Raw genomic sequence first — 13655 nt, forward strand, 5'->3', positions numbered from 1 at the left:
CGGGCTCCGGCCCCCGCCTCCCGGCCCCCCTCCCGCCCGCCGCGCGCCCGCAGCGCCGCCCTCTCCCCCCACACACCCCGCGCGCCCGCCCTTCCCATTGGTTGAACTGGGCCGAGGGCGCCCCCCTACCCCAGCCCCTCGCTCAGCCCCGGAGCCCCCGGGACTCGCGCGCCCCAAGAGGGGGAAGGGACCCTTAGGCAGGGGAACCGTGAGGACAGGTGCGAGGGCCGGCCTTGAGGGCGTCAGGGAGGAGACGGGGGCGGGGAGGGGGGGTTCCGCCCGCGCCCTGCTCTCTCCTGGAGGGACTGAGGGACCTGACTTCTCCCCTAAGGGAGAGGACCGGCCCGGACGCCCGGGTCCCCCACCTCGCCGAGCACCGGCTCGTATACACACGGCGTGAGCCCAACCCCCGCTGTCGGCGACACGGGCGAGGCCTGAGCTCGGGGGGGACGAGGCCAGGGTCAGAGGAGACCCGAGAAACGTGAAGGGCCAGACAACCTGGAGAACCCCCGGCCACCGAGATATGAGATAAAGGTGAATGAGATTGGGGGGGCACGCACCCAGGGTGTGGATGCTCCCCAACACACACACACACACACAGCCCTTTCTGGGGGTGATTTCAGGCTCTCCTGCCCAAAGAGGGGCATGGTGACAGCGGTTTCGGCCTCCTCGCTGCGGAATCAAAGAGAGGCCCCCGAACGCGAGGTTCCAGCCTTGGGGATCCCCTTGTGCGAAGGGCCCGCCCTCCCGCTGCAGCGCGGGGCCGGCGGTGCAGGCCCAATCGGCAGGCTCGGGGCCCTGCGGCGCGGCGGCGGCCCAGCCCCTCGGAAAACCCTGGCCCAGCCGCAGGCCCCTCCCCGCGGCCAGCTGGCTCCCTCCAGCTGCAGCTCCCTTATTTAGGCAAGGAGGCCCGGGGATGCTCAAGGGCAAGGCAGGGTGGCCGCCGCCGCCTGCCCACCGCCCGCCTGGGTCCGCCTGAGGGTCTCTGGGGCGCAATGTCCCCGGCCGGAGCGGCAGGCAGGGCCTCAGAACGGCCGGGGCCGGCAGGCGAGTGTTGACAGCTGGGATGGCCGGCGGGGAGGAGTCGGCGAGGGAGCCGCCGCCGTCCGCGGGTCCCCTCCCCTGCAGCCCGGATCACAGACTGGGCGAGACGGATGGGGCCATGTGGGGGGCCCCTGAGGCCTTGCAGCTGCCTCTGTCCTTGGAGCAAGGGGGTGGGTCTTGTCACCGGGGAGAACCATCATGGCATGTGGGGGGAGGGGAGGAACAAAGGGCAGAGGAAGAAGCAGAGGCTGGAAAGAGACAGGCCCAGGGGAACAAGGTCTTGCGGAGGCCACCCTACCTAGACTTTCACCTTCCACCTGGGAGCAGAAAGAGGCAAACCCTGGGGGCCAGATGGGGCCACTGGCCAGCAGATGACACCCCTTTTTAATTTGCTGGTGGGTGGGCAGTGACTCAGGGAGGCAGCCAGTGGGAGAGAAGGAGGTGGCTCCGCCAGCTGGCGCTAAAAAGGACCAGAGGCTCTTGTCTGTACAGTCATCCGCTCGGCCCTCACCACCTCCGGCAGCTTCCTCACTCGCCCTTCAAGGTGCCCAAGGCCCTCGGTGGCCCAGGGGCCCTGTCTTCGGTGACCCGGCACGAGGCACAGCCACCCCTCAGGGTGCTGGAAGGAACCCAGTCGATGACCGACTACCCCCTAGATGCTGCTTTGCCAGCCCTAAGTCTAGGGTGATCCACCTCCAACTGGGGTGTCTTCCCCTCCAGGTCAAGGGACTGAGAGAGTGAGAGCCGGCCTGCAGTGAGACTGGGCATAGGGAAAGAAGTGGAAGGGGCATCTCCTCTGGCCTGGCCAGCTGTCCACCCTGAGGCTCCCATGTTCCCAGGAGGATGAAGGAATCAGAGACCAGTGATCCTCCCAACAAAGAGGACGCCAGGCACAGAGTAGCCCTCGTCCTGTGCTTAGAGGCAGGCAGGCAAGGAGGGAGTTGTGGCCTCAGGCTAAGGAGAGGCCAGTCTCTGTCTCTCTCTGTCACTGTCTCTCTCTCCCACACACACACACACACCTCACTCAGAAGTCACAGCCAAATGCAGGTTACTGACTTCCTGGAGGTCGAGGAGGAGAGAGCCTGAAGGCAGCCTGATGGAACCATCCCGTCAGCCCAGGACAGGGACCAGGAACAGACTGTGAGATATGGAGGAGCTCACGGCATAGACATCCTTCCTGCGGCCACAGGTGCCAGGCCCCCAGGAGGTCAGGGGCAGCAGAGGAGGCGATAGAGAAACCACCCCCACCCACCCACCTCCCCACTTCCACTGACCCGTTTCCGCAGAGACAGGAAAGTGCTCAGCCTTAATACCCGAGCCACCAGAATCCTCCCCACCCCCACTGAGGCTCACGAAGCCATTTTCAGGGATGAGTTCTAGGAAGTGTCCTCCCCCACCCGGCCTGAGACCACGCAGCGGCAGAGGGAACAGGCTGCACACGGACAGTGAACCACAGAGGCCCTTCCCAGCTCCTAGAAAGAGACAGCGCAGGAAGAAAAGTCTTTGGACAACATCCTGCCCACCTCACTCTCTGCTCCTGCTCAGTCTGAAGGCACCTGTCCCTGGAGACAAAGAGGAACTGAAGCCTGCTCCAGCTGGTGAACCCCTAAGGGACAGGCCAAGCAAGTTGCAGTCGGCATGGGGCCCAGGAGAGCCAGTGACAGCCACCAGGACCAGGGAGCAGTTCCGGGCAGGTGGGCACAGGAAAGAACTCAGAGAAGGAGGCTCCTCAGAAACCCCGAGGAAGAAGCAGAATGTAGAGCCGGCCTTTGCGGTGCGGCGGGGGGCAGTGTGGGGCGGAGGGAGGGGGCAGGCGTGGATAGCACTTGGGGCCAGGGTTTCTGTGTGACTGGGTCCTGAGAAGGAAGGTATTCTCAGAAATGAACAGGGGTTGGAGGAGAGGAAGATCAGAGAAACAGCACATTTTCCCTCCAGAAATGGGTGCTCAGGGCTTGCTGAGAGCAAGAAGGGAGAGAGGGAGGGACCCACCACAAAGCCCTGGCCAGGAGCCAGAGCTCCATCCCCTCCCAGCCGTCTGCAGCTTCATGTACAATGATCCTGTCGCCCCCAGCCATAACCAAGGTCTTCTCCCACCCACCTGATAACCCTCCACGGCTGGGACTTTCCCCTGCCATGGTGCTATCCAGAGAAGCAAGGCACTGGAGACTAAGGTTCAGGACACCTGACTTTCCATTCTGGTTCTGCTACTAGTCACGTCAACAGATGTTTGCTGGGGCCTCCTAGGTGCTGGGCCCTCTGCCAGGTGCTGTGAGGGACAGAAGGGACAAGCCAGGTTCCCTCCTCCAGGGATTCACAGTCTGCTGCAGCTTGAAGAGGCAGTGTGCACACAGAAACTGTGCAGTCTGCAGTAAGTGCCATGGGATTCCAGGGAGGTGGCGATCACCTCCAGCTGAAGGAGTCTGGCAGGGCCTGGTGAAGGGGCGAGATTCCACAACAGGTCCTTGAAGACCGAGGAGGTGGGGCAGGTGGAAGGGACAACATGAACGAAGGCAGAGAGTGGAGAGTGAATTCAGGTCCAGGGATGAAATATTTCAGTGTGGTATCAGTGGAGCGGTAGGCTGGAACCATGAGCAGAGGGCTGAGGAGTATGGGTTTTATTGTGTGTCCAGAAGAACAGTGGTGGCACCTGAACTGTACTCTCCTTGAGTGTAGAAATCATGTCTGTCTTCATACATCTCCTAGCATATGATTGGCATCTAATACAGATCCACCGAATTAATGGAATGTGTATCATAGTTTGGAGAAACAGAGGCAGACATAGGGTGTTTCAATCATCCCAAACCTCAGTAACCTAAGTCAATGACAGCATTTATTTTGTTCATGGGTCTGCCATTTGGACCAGTTCCACCGGGACCACTTGTGTCTGCTCCACTCAACCCGGGACTGAAAGGCTCATTCACTCACATTTGGTGGTTGTTGCTGGCTGTCAGCTGGGATCTCAGGACTGGGGCCAGATTGCCTTTCCTCGTGGCTGCCTGGCTTCCTCACAGCGTGGTGGCTGGGTTCCAAGGACAAGTGTCCCCAGAGAGGTCCAGGCAGCAGCTGCACCACCTTCAATGACTTAACCTAGAAAGTCACACGACATAACTTCTGCCACAATGATGGCCCATCAGATTCAAAGAGAGAAACAAAGACCCCCTCTTCTCAATGGAGGAGCGCCACTGACATAAGACAAGCACGTGCAATGGATCTGTTGGCATGACTACCTTGGAAAATTCCGCCTGCCACATGAAGCGTGCAGCAGTCCAAGGAGAGATGTGGAACACTGGAACCAGGTCAGAGGTGATGGAAAGGGGCCTGTTGACTGTGTAACTATAGGAGGATCGCTAAATCTCACTTTCCTTACCTGTAAAGTGAGAAGACCAAACAAGCTGATCTCTGAGATCCCTTCCAGCCCCAAGAGTGAGTGATTCTTTCCTTCTACACAACCACATTCCCTACCCACCAATCCACTCTCCATTTGCCCTCCTTCCCCATCTCCACCTCTACTGCCACCTCCTGCCTTTGCTCTCTGATCTTAGGAGTCCTTGAGACCATTGGTTACTCCACAGCTAGGACCTTGGCCCATTCTACATGTTTATTTCAGACTAAAAGTAAGTGGAGTGGGAGATACCTTAAGAGCAGGTGAGAAGATCCTTAAACCCATCCATCTCTCAGTCCACCTTGCTGTGTATTCCTCACCGTGGGGTCTTTTAAAAATAGACAGATGTATGATGTGAACCCCTACCTGCAAGGGGTTCATAATCTAACTGGGGAGGGAGAACCAATGAACCTGAAACGAAAATGATCTGGTTTCAGAATAAAATGTAAAGTTACAAAAAAAAAAAAAGAAAAGAAAAGAAAATGATCTGGTGTGATGCTGTTCTACTGACAACATGTGCGAGGGAGTCCAGAGGAGAGAGGGCTCTGAGGGCACCGGGAGAACCAGGAGGGCTTCCTGGGAGAGCTGAGCCCCCCTGGATTGGAAGGGTTCTCTCAGGCACAGAGGAAGAGAGTGAACATTTTCATAAAGCAAGATCCCCATAGGCGTCAGGTGTGAGTTTTCACACTGATCTACTTACTCCCAGATGAAAAAGAGGAGGGACCAAGTTAAGTTTTTTCTGCCTGAGAACTTAACAGCCATATGTTCCTTTGATTAAAGAATGGGGCTTGGCCTCCTCAAACACAAGAAGGGACTTAAGTGAGGCTCTGAAGCTCAACAAGTAGCGGAAGCTCCAGAATTATTATATAGGAGGTGCTAATGAGGAGGGGGAAACCTGATTATGGGGGGAGGTGGCTAGAACACGTGTCTGGAGGCTGGGTTTTCATATGTTCTTTTAAAGTAAGTGTTTACTAAGCACCTACTATTAAGATGTACCTGAAACTGTTGTAGGATATAGTTGTGGGGGTAGTTGTTGTGAAACCATACTATCAGAATTTGCAGAATGAGTGCACCGTTTTGACATATATTAGAGGCTTATTTTAGAGTGTCTTTGAGAGACTGAAAAATATTAAGGAGCAAACCAGCTTTGGTGCCACTTTGCCAGAGAAGCCGGCCTGGCAGGCGATCCCAAGCTCTCTTGGCTGCCCAGGAGCTCTGTCTCTGTCCAGGGTGCTGAAAGCCCTTCATGCCAGGCTCAGCAAGAAACCAGCAAGGGCAGCTCAGGTGACCAAGACCGGGGCTCTCCTCCAGAAGAAAGGGAGTTAAACAGTCCCCCAAAGCCATGGAAATGTTTCCGGAACTGGTCAGTAGCTCCAGGAGACAGCACATGATGAATCGAGAGCTGGCTTTGTCAATCAGTGCTTGGAAGCCTCATCTCATTTCCATATGACTAGAATGGCCCTTTCACTCTCACCCCTACACAAGTCACCAAGGAAAGGATACGAATCCTCCTTTGAGCTTTACCCTTGCAACTCTTTCCCCTGAAGGTTTCTGGTGCTTTATGAAATATTAGAGCCAGAAAGAAATAATGTTCATGTTTCAGATGAGAAAACAGATTCAGAGCAGTACAGACCCTTCCTCAAGGTTACGCTACAAGTGAGAAACAGAAGCAGGTCCTCTAGATCTCAGTCAAGGGATTTCCTCATGGCATATACCATGTCGGGTATACAATTATACACCACATACAGCAAGGATCATACACCACATATAGCAAGAGCTACAAGAAATTGGGGGGCTTCCCTGGTGACTCACTGGTAAAGAACCTGCCTGCCAATGCAGGAGACACAGGTTTGATCCCTGGTCCAGGAGGATGCTGCATGCCAAAAAGCAACTAAGCCCATTCACCACAACTATTGAGCCTGCGCTCTAGAGCCTGGAAGCCCAACTACTGAAGCCCTTGCACCCTCAGGCCCATGCTGCATGTCAAGAGAAGCCACCATAATGAGAAGCCTGCACCTGCATCTAGAGAGTAGTCCCCACCCCCCACAACTAGAGAAAAGTCCACGCAGCAAAGACAAGGCACAGCCAAAAATGAATGAATGAAGTTATTTTTTAAAAAAAGAAATTGATACAGAATTGTAAAGTAAAAATTAAAAATAAATAAATAAATTAAAAAAAAAAAAATAAAAATAAAAAAAGAAATTGAGAATTCAAGGTGTGTGTGAGAGAGAGAGAGAGAAAATACAAGACCCAGAGCACTCCAGATACAGATGCGACTATGTCAGCTCTCCAAAACTATTCTCTGTTCATTTGGTTAAATTCATCAGGCAGAATTTACAGCCTCGTGACTTCCCTGGTGGTCCAGTGGCTAAGACTCTGAGCTCTCAATACAGGGGGTAGAGGTTCGATCCCTGGTCAGAGAATTAGATCCAACATGCTGCAACTAAGACCTGGTGCACGCAAATAAGCAAAATAAATATTTTAGAAAAAAAGAAGAAGAAGAAGAAGAATTCACAGCCTACCCCAGCTAGGTGGTAGGGATGAGCTTTGGAATGCTAACCCATCACTAGCTCCATATCCTGAAGGGTGTCCATCCCACCCCATAAGTCATCAGGTGACATGAAGGACCGGAGAAAAGAGCTCAGGTTCAACCAAGTCCCCCATTCCAACATCTCCCCAATCTACTCACTCACAAACAATTATCCATTCCTTTCTATGCATCCCATGATGTGAAGAATCCAGCCCCTGGGCCTGAAAAAGTTTGTAATTAGTTAGGAAGAAAAGATGCTTACACAGAAATAGACAATATTACAGGAGCCAACTACAAATAATGGCAGCCAGTTAAGGTAAGTCACATGGTCCAAGATCGCAAGTAGCAGGTAGTGGTGCAGACCATGAAAGCTGTGACTTCAGAACAGGGAGAGATCATTTTAAGGCTGGAAAGGAAAAGGAAGTCTTCACAAAGGAGCAAGGCTTAAGGGGAATTTGGCTGAGCTGAGAACGGCAGTCAGGACACCTCATCTCTGTCCCTCTAGAGAACATCAGTCCAGCATGAGCCCTTCTGGTAGGAAAACAAAGTTGGCGAGGCTGCGAAAGTGACAGCAGACGCCGATCACGGCGGGGCAGGGGCCCAGAACATCCAGGAAGACAGGGTTCTTACCTTTCTCCCCTGGAAATAAAAAAGCAGTGGCTTGGAGAGCTCCCCCTTCTGGATCCACAAAGCAAAGCACCATATAAATCAGGCTCCTCTAAAGCTTGGGCTTCCCAGGTGGCCCGAGTGGTAAAGACCCTGCCTGCCAGTGCAGGAGACATCAGAGACGAGGGTTCGATCCCTGAGTCAGGAAGATCCCCTGGAGGAGGGCATGGCAGCCCACTCCAACATTCTTGCCTGGAGAATCCCATAGACAGAGGAGCCTGGCGGGCTTCAGTCCATGGGGTCGCCAAGGGCTGGACACGACTGAAGTGACTGAGCAGGCATGCACACAGAGCAGGGGTGGGCCAATTCCTACAGCCGCCTAGACTAGAACTAAGGAGGCCAGACAACAGAACAAGGACTCGGGAAAGGCCCAGGTCACAGCGACAGCAAGTATAACAAGAATGGCTCGTTTGCTGGTAACTGGAAGTCAATCCAGTCAGTTCAGTCGCTCAGTCATGTCTGACTCTTTGTGATCCCATGGACCACAGCATGCCAGGCCACCCTGTCCATCACCAACTCCCTGGGTATACCTAAACTCATGTCCAGATGGTGACTGCAGCCATGAAATTAAAAAACACTTACTCCTTGGAAGGAAAATTATGACCAAACTAGACAGCATATTAAAAAGCAGAGACATTACTTTGCCAACAAAGGTCTGTTTAGTTAAGGCTATGGTTTTTCCAGTAGTCATGTATGGATGTGAGAGTTGGACTGTGAAGAAAGCTGAGCACCGAAGAATTGATGCTTTTGAACTGTGGTGTTGGAGAAGACTCTTGAGAGTCCCTTGGACTGCAAGGAGATCCAGCCGGTCCATCCTAAAGGAGATCAGTCCTGGATGTTCATTGGAAGGACTGATGCTGAAGCTGAAACTCCAATCCTTTGGCCACCTCATGCGAAGAGCTGACTTATTTGAAAAGACCCTGATGCTGGGAAAGATTGAAGGCAGGAGGAGAAGGGGACGACAGAGGATGAGATGAAAGTCAAGGGGCTTGTGATCTGGTTGGGAGGACAGGGGAAAGACAAACGACTGAAGGTGTACCAGGGCTTGGGATCAGGGTCTCTCCATCTCACAGATCAGAAGCAAGGATATAAAGACTTCTCTTCCACTCTGGTTTGGAGAGAGAGTCTGTCCCTGGCCCAGGGGCACCTGAGAGGCAGTGGGAAGAGATGCTGCCCTGCCAGTCCCCAGCGATTGTTGCTATAGAATTTCCATGCTGGGCACACTAGATGCTCCAAGTCCTCATGCCCTAGAGATCCAGAACCACACCAGCAACCACACCAGGAAACTGGGCAGCCAGAGGGACTGAAGGAGAGAGGAGGAGAGAGGAAGTGCGTAGGGCCTGCTAGGCTGATCCCCGACAACCACCGCTTCTAGGTAGGGCCCCCCATGGCCTGACATAGGGACCCCCATGGTCGTCCATCAGGAAACCTCAGCCTGACCCTAAAAACACCTCATTTTCACTCAGGATCTCGGGAACAAAGGGCATTTTCTAGTCCCCAGGGATGTGAAAACATTAATTTCCACCCTGATGTTCTTGGTCCACGTTAGCTTTGGAAGGGGCAGGGAGCAGAAGAGAAGGCAGGGAAAGGAGTGAGCCCCGGGTCACACTGCCTAAGGGAATGTGCACACGCAGACACACATACACACGTGCATACACACACACATCATATACACACACGTTCGCACACAACCACACATCCTCCTACTTGCATATACACACACACAGAGGCAGAGAATCAACTGTGGCTGAGAAGGAAGAGTCTAAACATCAAGGAGAATCAAGGAGACTCCAGGTTTCCCTCAGGAAGTTAGTACCATCTCCCCAGGGAGGGAGAGTGGGTGGTGGGGGTGGGCTTTCTAAGAGGAGGACCCCTGCTCCTCTAGGGTTGGACTGGTCACAGAGTCATCATCAGGGGCTTCAGGTTTATGCAGACGAACCACTCCAGGGTCCCAGGGAGCTAGTGTGGACCCACCAACCCGGCCAGGCACACGCCACAGTCCCCAGCGCAGCCCGGGTCTCCCTGAGGGTCTGGGAATCTTAGCTCAGGCCTTTGCAGCAGCCTCTTCTCTCCAGCTCTCTGCTGCCTCCATGTGGCGTCCTCAGGAAGGGCTCGCTAGATGGCTGCCCTGGTGCCCGCCAGGAGCCCCTTGGACAGCCAGCATCTTCCAGGCCCTGAGCCCTGAACACCCCACACCCTGCCATAGCCCCCACCACCACCCCCAAAGACCCAGCTTTCTGCTTTGCAGTCGGGAAGCTCGGCCAACCTCGCCGCTCCCAACCCCAACGTGAGTTACAGTCTGAGGATCAAACCCCACCCCACCCCACCCCCACCCCCCACAGCCTCGGGGGAAGGGGGGCCCCAGAGGGCTGCCTGCTCCCCGCTAACCCGCTTCCAGCCTCCCTCCCCTCCTTTCCCCTCGGCTCCCCACCCAGGCTTGCCAGCAGGCGGGAAGGAAGCTGCTCATAGCGGGGAGGGTGGAGCACTTCCACCTCACACTGAACAACCCCGGGTTGGGCTATAAAGAGCCAGGGCCTTCCGCTCGGCCCCCCTGCCAATGCCACCAGCCTCCACAGTCCCACAGCCCGGACACACGCCCCCACCCCAGCCAGGGCCTTCCCTTCCCCAAGGTCAGGGCATCCCGCCCCCAGCCCTGCAGGGCTTCCTGCTCTGAGGGGGAAGGCAGGAGTAAGGTGGGTTGCCTTCTGAGGGAGCAGGGGGCACCAAGGGCCTGGCTTAATCACCCACAGAAGGGTCTCTCACCCTCATGGATCAGGACTGATGGGAGCTGGGGGCTGGGGGCTCAGGACTGGCCTCCCCAGGGGCAGAAAACACAGCCACTGTCGCAGCTGGGGATCCCAAACTGATCCTCTCCAAAGTCCATTCCTGCTCAAAATCCCAAGTAAGTTAAGAGAGCCAGTGGGAATTTGCGGTATGACTCAAGGAACTCAAGCAGGGGCTCTGTAACAACCTAGAGGGGTGGGGTGGGGAGGGAGATGGGAGGGAGCTTCAAGAGGGAGGAGACAAGGCTGATTCATGCTGATATTTGGCTTCCTCCTTGGAAGGCAAGCTATGACCAACCTAGACAGCATATTAAAAAGCAGAGACATTACTTTGCCAACAAAGGTCCGTCTAGTCAAAGCAATGGTTTTTCCAGTGGTCATGTATGGATGTGAGAATTGGACTATAAAGAAAGCTGAGCACCGAAGAATTGATGCTTTTGAACTGTGGTGTTAGAGAAGACTCTTGAGAGTCCCTTGGACTGCAAGGAAATCCAACTAGTCTATCCTAAAGGAGATCAGTCCTGGGTGTTCACTGGAAGGACTGATGTTGAAGCTGAAACTCCAATACTTTGGCCACCTGATGGGAAGAACTGACTTATTTAAATAGACCCTGATGCTGGGAAAGATTGAAGGCGGGAGGAGAAGGGAATGACAGAGGATGAGATGCTTGGATGGTATCACCGACTTGATGGACATGAGTTTGAGCAAGCTTCATGAGTTGGTGATGGACAGGGAGGCCTGGCGTGCTGCAGTCCATGGGGCCGCAAAGAGTCTGACATGACTGAGCGACTGAACTGAACTGAATTGGTGGCTGATTCATGTTGATATTTGGCAGAAAACAACAAAATTCTGTAAAGCAATTATCCTTCAATTAAAAATTTTTTTTTGAAAAATGAAAATTCTTGGAAATTCCCTGGCAGTCTGGTGGTTAGGACTCCCCGCCTCCACTGCAGGGGGACCAAGTTCAATCCCTGGTTGGGGAACTAAGATTCTGAAGGCCATGCAGTGCAGCTAAGAAAAAATAAGTTAAAATTCTCTCCCATCAATGGAAATTTCAACTCTGTGGATTTTGAAATTTTTGATTTTTCAGCAATTGCTCTTTTTTTGGGGGGGGGCGCGCATGCAGCATGTGGGATTTTGGTTTCCTGGACCAGGGATCGAACCCACAACCGCTGCACTGGAAGGGCAAAATCTTGACCACTTGACCGCCAAAGCAGCCCAGCAATTACTCTTTAAAACGCAATTGCTAACCTACACGGTGGAATTGGGGGAGGACAAGGCAGAGGGGATATGTGTATAGTGGTGGTTTAGTCACTGAATCACACGACTCTTGCGACCCTGTAGACTGTATCCCAGCAAATTCCTCTGTCCGTGGAATTCTCCAGGCAAGAATACTGAGTGGGTTGCCATTTCCTTCTCCGGGGGATCTTCCTGATCCAGGGCATTGGCAGGAGGTCTCCTCTGCAGGCAGATTCTTTACCAACTGAGTCACACAGGAAGCCGGATATGTGTATACATATAGCTTATTCACTTCACTGTATGGCAGAAACTAACACAACATTGTAAAGCAATTCTACCCCAACTTCAAAAAAAAAAAAAAAACGCAGTTGCTAAGAAGAGTAATAAGTCACTTAGACTCATAAGACTTAATGCCCACTGGGGATGGCTGGTAAAGATCAAGGCAGGGTCTGTGGAGAGATGGGAATGACCCCAGCCCAGAGATGGGAGGGTCAAAGGATCAAGCATGCCAGGGTCTCTGGATGGGAGCTATGACACATGGGGCAGTGCTGGCCAAAACTCCAGGAAATGCAGCAGAAACTCCCCTGCGGTAAAGCCTCACCTCTGGCTTTCACTAGCTCTACTTTTTCTGTCTTCCTTCCTAAAACCACTGCGGGCCTCCCTCTGCCCAGACCAGTTCAGGGCCCCTGGTCCCCGCCGTCCGTGCAGCAGCACTCCACTGTCCCCAGCCTCCCTGTCCAGAGAAGGCCCCCTCTCGGCACCATGACCTTGCCCAGTCCAACCCACTCCTTCTGCCCATCGAGACCCACGAGCCTCAGCCAATTTCCTGCTCAGCGGCCCCTCTCCAACTGCCTCGAAAACATAGCTGCCGGCCCCAGACGGCTGCAGGCATCTGCAGCTGCACAAGCCAATATCCACAAAGCACCTACTTGGTGCAGAAGATGTAGGCCTGGTCGGACCCCAGAGGAGCAGCACTTGCTCTGTTCTTCCAGAGCAACGCAAGTTCATTTGGAAGAGAAATCTGCCCGGGAACTGCCCCTGGGAGGAACCAGGGCAAGAGATATTCCCAAGGCATGGGGAGCCTGGAGAAGCGGGCTGGTGGAAGCGAGGAAACACAGCGGGGCCGTCTGTCCTCCAGGAAGCACACCCAGAAGGAATTGGAAGCAAAGGGATTCATGCCTGTGAAAGATAACGGAAAGGCGTGGGACAGGACACAGGTCTGACATCTGTGGGAGGAGAGGGGAGGGAGGACTGGATGGGATTGGCCTCGAACCACAGCGAGGCCTGAGATGGTCTCAGCAGGCTGACAGGAGCACCGCAGGAAGACGGCCTGGAGAGACCTCCCCACTCCCCTGCCGTGGGCAACAGTGCTGAACTCACGAACCTCGGGGCCGGGGGCTGTCTGAAGCCCTGCAGGAGCAGGTGGTCTTGGTTGGGTGCTGGGCAGCCTCAGGTCATCACACCTGTACCTCCTGTCGCAGGTCCTCCCTGGGCAGGATACCTCCGGGGCAGCCATGGCTGGGCCACAAGGAAGGAAAAGAAAGATCCTCCTTAGTTGGAGGGCTAAGGGAGAGGGCATGAGGGTGGCATAAGCAAGGGCCCAGGGGCAGGAGGTCACAAGGACTGTTTGGAAACCTGTGCGGAAGCCCGTTTGTCTAGAACAGAGGGCTGTGAGTAGCACAGGACGGGAATCGAGGCCCCGGGGCCAGTGTGTCGACCTTGGGTTGAAGGTTTCAAGAAGGGTCAAAGCATGAGGTCAGCCCTGACTTTGAGATGGATCTGGCGGCAGTGTGGAGCGCAGATGGGAGGGGAGACCTCGAGGTCAAGAGTCCACAGGGAAGGGCTGTGGCCAGGGCTGCAGGCGAGAGGTCGTAGTGACTTCAGCGTCTATGGCCCATTGCCGCTTTGTCCCTGGGGAGGCCAGTCACAGCTGTTAGCTGGAATCTGGAAGAAGGAGCCATTCTCAGTCATGTGCACTGTAGGTGGTGGCTACATGGGAGCCAGAAATGGG

This window comes from Oryx dammah, unplaced genomic scaffold (genome assembly GCF_014754425.2).
Source record: "Oryx dammah isolate SB20612 unplaced genomic scaffold, SCBI_Odam_1.1 HiC_scaffold_18, whole genome shotgun sequence".
In the NCBI taxonomy this organism is placed as follows: domain Eukaryota; kingdom Metazoa; phylum Chordata; class Mammalia; order Artiodactyla; family Bovidae; genus Oryx; species Oryx dammah.